Genomic DNA, 7,830 nt, shown 5'->3' on the forward strand with positions numbered 1-7,830 from the left:
ACCTGCAGCATGGTGCTGCTGGCTTGGAGGGGTTTTATTTAATTTCTTTTTTCCTTACACTTGGCTCCACTGGGCTTGGTGAGAGGCTGGTGCACTCCCAGAGGTGTGGAGCAGCCTGGTGTCAGTGCACAGACCATCCTGACGCCGTTCTGTTGAAGCTCTTGGTGTGCTCCTCGGCCCCTTTGGGCCGGAAGCGGCCCACCTCAAACATGGTGCTGATCTTTGTCATGGGCTTGGCCGCCAGCTCCTTCAGCTTCCGGGCGTCAAAGCGTGGCTTGTGCAGGAGGATGGGTAGGCGGCGGGGAAGAAAGACGCTTTCTTCCTTCTGAGGCTTCTTCTCTTCTGCTTGCTGCTTCCTCTCCTTGCCGAGTGCCACCTGGTATAAAATGGCATCCCACATTCTCATGGCTTTCGATTTAACCACCATGCAGTCTTGCTTGATGACCGCTTGAGCAGCGTCCACTTTATTCCCTTCCTCCTGTCCCAGCTTCTCTGGCTTGGACTCTGGGAAGTTGGTTGCTTCTGGCTGCACTAACAAGTGCTTCTTGAGGCGATGCCAGCCACTGGCACTGGTTCCAGGAGGTCTTGGTGCTTCTCCTGATGATGGTGCTGGCTCAGCCCTGGGGGGACAGCTGGTGTTGGGTAAACTGGGAGTCATTGGGGGTTCAGTGACGTGTTCTGCCTTGGTGTCTGTGGGGGTGGACCCGGTACCATCAGTTTGTGCTGGAGTTGCTGTTGCTGGGTGTGCATGCCTCCAAGGAGCGCTGGATGTTGATGGTTCTGGGATGTCTCTGTCTTGCTCTGGTAATTCAGGAGCTGCCTTGCATTCAGTGTCACTTCCATGGGTTGTAGGCTTATTGGTGTGGGCATCAGAGGTGCTGGGCTTCTCAGTAGGAACAGGCTTGGGAGCCTGATCAGGAGGCTCTGTCTCTGCAGCAGGAACGAGGGGAGGTTTTGGCAAGGGGGGAGCTGCCTTGTTGTCTTTAAGTGAGGTGGGTGTCTGCTCAGGAGGTGGTTCAGAGCTGCTTGTTTGAGGTGCTGGGGAAGTAGGCCGTTTGTCTTCCTGGCTGACAGTACCTTGGGTCAGGGTTGGTGTGGGAGTCTTAGCCCTGGGTGGCTTGACACTGTGGAAATAAGTGTTCACCTTGGTGACATAGGTAACCTCTGGTGCCCTTTCTTTGCTGGGTGTACTGGAAGGAGGCTTGGGGAAAACAGATACTGAAGGGTCAGATGGAGGGGGAAGGTGGGAGCCCATGCCCTCAGGCTGCTGTGGAGTCTCAGGAGCTTCTGGCCTCTGTAGCAGGGGCATGGCTGAGGAGGCCGTGAGCTTGACATGCTCGGCGATGCGCCGCTGTTCCGTGACCTTCAGCGTGAAGGGCTTCCCCTTCCGGAACGGGGAGGGGGCGCGGTGGCCCACGGGCCTGATGGAGAGCTGCGTGGGCAGGGGGGCTGCTGGGGCCTCAGGGGCCTCTGCTGCTGGGGCAGCACTCTCTGCACACTCCTGGTCGGGGCTGGCTTCGTTCACGGGCGACAGGCTGGAGCGGAAGGACTTGCCCTGCTCCGAGGTGAGGATGGCGTTCTTCCTGGCTGCCTTCTTCAGCAGCCGCTGCAGCCGCAGGTTGTCCTTCCCAGGCTTGGGTAGGGTGGGAGGGGGGGAAAGGGGGTGGTGTTTGGAAACAGGCTGGGTGGCAGATGATACTGTTATCAGCATTGTCATTTCCTGCAAGAAAAGACCAAGTTTACAGTTGGTGTGGGCTTAGCCTTGGGCTGGATTCTGAAATATTTATGTACGAGTCCTCCTCTTCCTCTCTTTAAAAGCTATGAGTATGGAGTCAGTATTGTGGGAGAAGAGCATCAGTGTTTGTATTGTTGCTCTCCTGAGGTAACCTCAGCCAGTCTTGAGGGTGGGTGTGGCAGGGCAAGAGATGTCCTGGGGGGAAGCTGTATTGCCAAACCTAGAGCCCTTCTGCTCCTGGCATTAGCACAGTGAGAGCTCCTGGGGACCCCAGATGTTCGTGTCTTGGCAAGTCCTAATGGGATTTGGAAGGAAATGTCAAGGGAAACAAAGTGGGTTTGAAATTTTGAAGCTTTGAAACCTCTCCAGAGGCAAAAAGCAGGAATGTTTCATGGCTTTCCAAATTTTGGTTATTAATTCTCTGATACAATGTTACATACAACAGAACAGCCATAAACCACATGTGTCATTTGAATCAAAGTCAGCGCTGGCCTTGATTCATTTCAGCTGGCATGAAGACACCCCTGTGAAATACAGGGCTTCTCAGGAGCTCTGTTTATCAGTGAGGAAGTGCTTTGTCACAGCACTGATTCTGCCTGGTCTTCTCTCACTGCATGAAGCACAGGGACAACATTTTCCTCCAAGATAAAACCAAGTTTTCTCTTTCCCTTGGGAGGCTTTGCCCCATTTTGCCTTTATCACTCATTCTTGAATGAAGCAGAAATGGCTTGTACTCTCTGTCAGGTCTGATCTCCAATGGCAGTTGCAGCCCTTTGGCCAATGCCGGGCTGCTCCTGCAGGGATGCATGGCTGCTTTTCCTGCTCTTTATTGCTAACTCATCACTGCCTCCTTTTTGGGGAGTGCTGGTCAGTGGAGCTCAGTGACCACTGGTCAGGTGGGCACAGTGGAGTTAAGGGTTTGTGTTGGGGATACAAAGATAAAACTCATCTCAGTTCCCTCTTTTGTTCCTGAGCAAACTGGGGAGCACCAAACAGCCTCTGACCTGCAATGACTCTGGCAGCCCCAGGAAGGAAATCTGACTCGATCCTGGCTCTTGCTCAGCACAAAGTTGCTGAGCTTTGCTATGAAATGAGGCATAAATCACTGAGCCCCTTAATCCCTGGTGCTGGATGTAACTGAGCATCCTGAAACAAGGAAGAGGAGGGCAGGGTGATGTGAGGCTTGCCCGGGGGGCTGTTTATTTTGTGTGCAGTGTTCTGCTCCCGGTGGCTCCCAGCCTGCTCTGGTTAGTGTGGGTGTGTAATGTGATACCTACTGTGCGGGAAAGCTATCCTGAATAGAACTCTGGGAAGTGCAGAACGCTATTTGTGCTTGAGTGCCCAGGGCTGCCTTTGGGCTTGCAGTGCTGCTGTCAGCCCTGGCCTGGGAAGGTGATCCATACCCAGCAAGGAGGTGGTGTGTCTGCCAAAACTGGTTGGGCATGGGGGGGAGAAGGATTAATTTTTTTTGTTTTTTTTTTTTTTAAATTATTAATAAAGGTGGCAGCAAATAAAAGCACTGAAGAGGTGGCATGTTGAGCTCAAAAGCTTCAAGGTCAAGCCCTCAGTGTGGTGGATGAGCTGGCCTCCGGAGCAGAGGCTGTGGTGGGCAGGGTACAGGCAGTGTCTAGCCTGTGCATTCAGTACCAGAGAGACAGGGATCTGTTGCAGCAACTCCTGAGGAGGAGCACAGAAATGATCAGAGGGATGGAACACTTCTATGAGGACAGGCTTGAGAGAGTTAGGGTTGCTCATCCTGGAGAAGAGAAGGCTCTGGGGAGATTTTATTGTGGCCTTTAAATATGTAAAGGTGGCTCATTAGAGAGATGGGGCACAGGCATTTTAGTAGGGCATGTTGCAATAGGACAAAGGGTAAAGCTTTTAAACTAAGAGGGTAGATTCACACTGGATGTAAGGAAGAAGTTTGTGTTTGGATCTTTTTTTTTATGATGAGGGTGGTGAAACACTGGAACAGGTTTCTCAGAGAGGTGGTGCATGCCCTATCCCTGGAAACATTCCAGGTCTGGCTGGATGGGGGTCTGGGCAGCCTGATTTAGTTGCACATGTCCCTGTTTATTGCATGGGTGTTGGATTAGATGACCTTTAAAGGTCTCTTTCAACCAAAGGTCCCATTCAAGCTATTCTATCATTCTATGACTTGCTTTAGCAAGTCTCTCATGTAGGCATGAGAGACCTGCTGTTTTCTGTGAGGGGGCTTGGAGGGGATTTGTGTCAGCTGGGGCTGACAACTGTTGGACATTCCCAGTGTCTTACCAGCTTCATTCCTTAGGCACAAGGCTGTCATTAGGATTTGCTTTGTTCCAGGGGCTACTCTTAGAGACAAGTCTGCACTGTTCCAAAAAAAGGCTGAGAGCCCATTCCTTTGTCATATACCTGATTTCCTCCCCAGCCTCATGGATATTTTAGATTCTTTCTGGGTCAGAAAGCCAAAATGTCTCAGTTGGAAGGACATGTAGGTACTTTTGTGTGACACTGCTTTGGCTCTGTTTGTGTAGGAATTGGTAATTGCTTGTGGGTTTTTGTGCCTTTTTAAAATCTGCTGAAGGGTGAGCAGTACCTGTACTTCATGGTAGGATTTATTGTGGAATGACTTCATCTGCTCCTGTTTAATGTGGTCCCATGGACAGCCTGTACTACAAGATGAGCTATGGTCCAGCAGCACTGGTAAACCAGATTTATAAGGTTGACCTGTTTCAGGCTTGTGTAGGGAATACTAAAGAGGCAGGGCAGTGAACTTCCCAGCTACTGATCAGCTCTCTGAGTGTTTTCCTTGTCCTATGGACTGCTGCACTCCAGAAAAATGCAGCTCCCCACATGAGTCAGAGAGGGATTTTGCCTGGGATTTGCTGTAAACTGCCAGATGCAACTGAGGAGGGCATGGGGGCTCTCAGAGTTTAGTGTGCACACACCAGGAAAATCCCTCTGCTCCCAAAGTCAGAGGCTGCTTCATGCTGTATAACCTCAAGATTTGTTGTCTCTTACAAATAGTCTGTACTTTCAAAATTGCTCTTGCTGCTATCTCAGCATCCCATCTGACTTGAAACCTGCTGTGCTGTGGGTCTTGGAGTCCTTATGGGTGGTGACTTCCATGGCATGTGACTGTACTGGAATCTGTGTGCTTGACTAATAGAGCAGTGAGATGCTGAGAGACAGCAAAAGGAAATCAGCTGTTAATTTATTTGTCTTCCCTGTCATGCCTGGCTTTGTTTTGAGTCTCCTTCAGGGCTTTGTGTGCTCAGGAGAAATTCTCCACAAGGAAGATTTGTCTTCCCGCTGCCGCCTAATGAAGCAAAAATAAAGGGGCAGACAAATTTGCTTTATTGCCAGTGCAAAGGCTGGAGCTGAAAGCCTGGGGACAATAGGGGGAGCACTGCCTGAGAAACTTGTGTGGGTTTGTGATAAGCTAGAAGGAAGTGAATCTAGAAGTCAAGAGGCTTTCAAAGGGTTAAATTTGTCTGCTGCTGGTTGAGCTCCCATGGGTGGATGGATGCTCATCCACTCTTGGGCCCCAACTGTTCTCCTGACTTGGCTCCATTTGCCATCAGCCCCAAATCAGGAATAGTGGGGAGAGTATCAGCATGCAGGAGTCATTTATCAAGTGATGGAAAAGTCATTTGTGTGCTGGAGCCCCTTGGCTGCACCAGCTGTCGTGCGTGGAGCAGATGGAGAGCTGCAGGAACCCAGCACTGCTGCAGATGGTCCCAGGCAGGGCTGTGGGGACACTCTCTGCTTTAGTGGGCTTTAGTGGCTTGCTTGGGCTTGGGAGGAGGCCTGCAGATCTCCTTTTTGGGGTGGGAGGCAGCGTGGCAGGAGTGCAGCCATGACTCTGTGGGGCATGCTGCCCTCAGCATCTCCTCTGCCATGGGCATGGGCATTTCCAGCACGGTTCACTTGTGCCAAAGCCTTAGGGGTGGGCTGATTCACAGGGCTTTGTGAAAATGGGTGGGAGAAACCCAGCTGTAATTGCTAGAGCAGATACAATTTCTGTGTAGCCCAGGGTGTTGCTCATGAGAGGCCAAATGCTCTCCATAACATTGTGTTTTCTTGTCTTGCAGCTGAGCTTGATCCTGACTCAATGCAACCCTCCGTGCCACTATTTCCTCTGCTCCACAGAAGATAATTGAAGGATGATTCTCTTCTCCTGACTGCTGTCAGTCTGCTTTGGTACAGCCTGACTCCCCTTGGGGTTTGAGCAGTACCCCAGACTGCCTCCAGATGGATGAAAGGAACTAGATCAGCTGACAAAACTCATCCCTGTTTTAACTTTCTATGTGACTCTTTGGCTTTTGTTTTCCTCTTTTTCCTTTTTTTTTTTTTTTTTAATCTGTTTCTGCTATGGAGATGAGAGGCTCTGTTCCCTCACCTTAAGTGTTGGAAGAGAGGGATCTGCTGCCCAGCTGAGCAGGCAAGGCTTTTGTTATGTGATTAGGAATTTCTCTTTTTGTGGCCCTTGGTGGATGGTTGGTGGCAGAGAAGGAGCTCAACAGATATCTGGTGAAGAATTGATGTTTGAAATGAGGGCAGTGGGCAGGTCCTGAGTGTAAAAAGGCTGCAGGGAGAGTGTGATGAGAGTGCAAGGACCACTTGTCGCTGTTGGTGCCAGCTGTGGTAAAGTCTTGCCCTGTTTATGATGCATCCTCCATCCCCCTATGTCATCTGCTTGGAGGGACTTCTGTCGCTGCTCTGTGTACATCAAATTGCATTCAATTTAGTCTTGGTTTCTTTTAGTTCCCAGATCATTCTTTAATCAGTTATGTACCCATGCCAAAATGTTCCTGCTGCTTTTCTGTCTCAGCAGGGCAATAGCAGCTTTGTTTCAAATAGCTGCTGCCTTCCTCTCCTGCCTAAGATGGATTGGAGATCTCCTTTCCCAGGTGAGGAGTGCTGGCCCCTGGTGTTATCTTCCTTCTCTGGGACAGGGATTTGCTTATTCTCTGACTTGTGGGCTGCAGTGCCAGTGACTGAAACACTTCTAAAAGTCAGATGTGGTGGCACCTTGATACCTTGCAAGCTGTGTTCCTGAAGCTGAGCAGGATATCTGGAAAATGGCTGCTGCTGGAGGCTGGCTTGGTGAAATGGCATCCTAGTGAACTGTCTGGGGAGACCAAGGCTTGCTGTGAACTTGAGGAAGCTCAGTCCCTCAAGAGTGGCATTTCTGCCCTTGGGCCTGGGGGTTGTTTCTGAACTCTCCTATGTCTTCAAACTTCATGGTGTTAACATGTCCCCCATCCCCTCTTTAGTCTCATTCCTACCTTCTTCCCATGGCAACATAATTTTGCAACTTGTTTCTACCCTCCTGAAGGAGGGGAGGGCACCTTGTTTTTCTTCCTGCATCATTGTGCTTTCTGCTTAAAACTTTTTGCCCCCTGGATTTTCTTTTTGTTTTTTGTAAGCATTTAATAAAATTTGAAGATGATGTTGTAATGATGGCAGCTCTGAGAATTTTGTTCATGTAGAAGTCTGCAGCAAAGCTGTTTTCCTTGAAACTCTCTGCTTGAATGTGAGGTGGAGGAGAAAAAGGCTCAATCTGAGTGGCAAGAAGAAAAGGAGCTTGACATATGCAGGAAAGGGGTTTTCTGTGTGCCTGCCCCATTTACATCCATGTTATTCTGCTGTACTTTTCCTTGGGAGTAATTGTAATTCCCCCCTAAAAGGGGAAGGAGTAATGCTTGGGTGAGCAATGGAGCAGCCTGCAGAGACTCCCTGGGGAGTGTGAGCAGCAGGAGAAGCACAGAGCTGAGCTCCCCAGGTAACAGACCTGAGCAACATCACAGGCTTCAACCAAAATCACTGGTGATATCAGCTATAAAAAAAATTAAATTCCTCTGTATCCTGCTCATCCAGCTTTGATAAGGTCAGTATAGCTGTTCTGTACTGGAACCCAGCACACTAATGGGCTGATGGCTCTATTTGGAACCATCTCCCTTTTTATGGAAAAACCTTTTTATGGGGGTGACCTTCCAAGTAATAACACTTTTATGGTGTAGAGACAATGAAGAGTTTCTACTATCCTAACACTTTAGAAAAGTGTAGGAGAAGAAGGAGAATTCCAAATATAACTTCTTGCTCTTATC

The 7,830-nt window shown here is 49.7% G+C and overlaps 1 protein-coding gene across 2 annotated transcripts in view; it reads left to right on the forward strand.

Annotated features, from left to right (window-relative positions):
- The window catches only part of LSP1 (lymphocyte specific protein 1), a 48,397-nt gene extending 41,217 nt beyond the window's left edge, over positions 1-7,180 (forward strand). For both annotated transcript variants that reach the window (XM_071427743.1, XM_071427744.1), the window contains exon 11: positions 5,812-7,180. The gene's annotated coding sequence lies outside the window, so the exon portion shown is untranslated. The remainder of the gene's footprint in view (positions 1-5,811) is intronic.
- Positions 7,181-7,830: the final 650 nt, after the last annotated feature.

This window comes from Agelaius tricolor, unplaced genomic scaffold, assembly GCF_023055355.1.
Source record: "Agelaius tricolor isolate 1412-34295 unplaced genomic scaffold, bAgeTri1.0.p SCAF_5, whole genome shotgun sequence".
Taxonomy (NCBI): Eukaryota; Metazoa; Chordata; class Aves; order Passeriformes; family Icteridae; genus Agelaius; species Agelaius tricolor.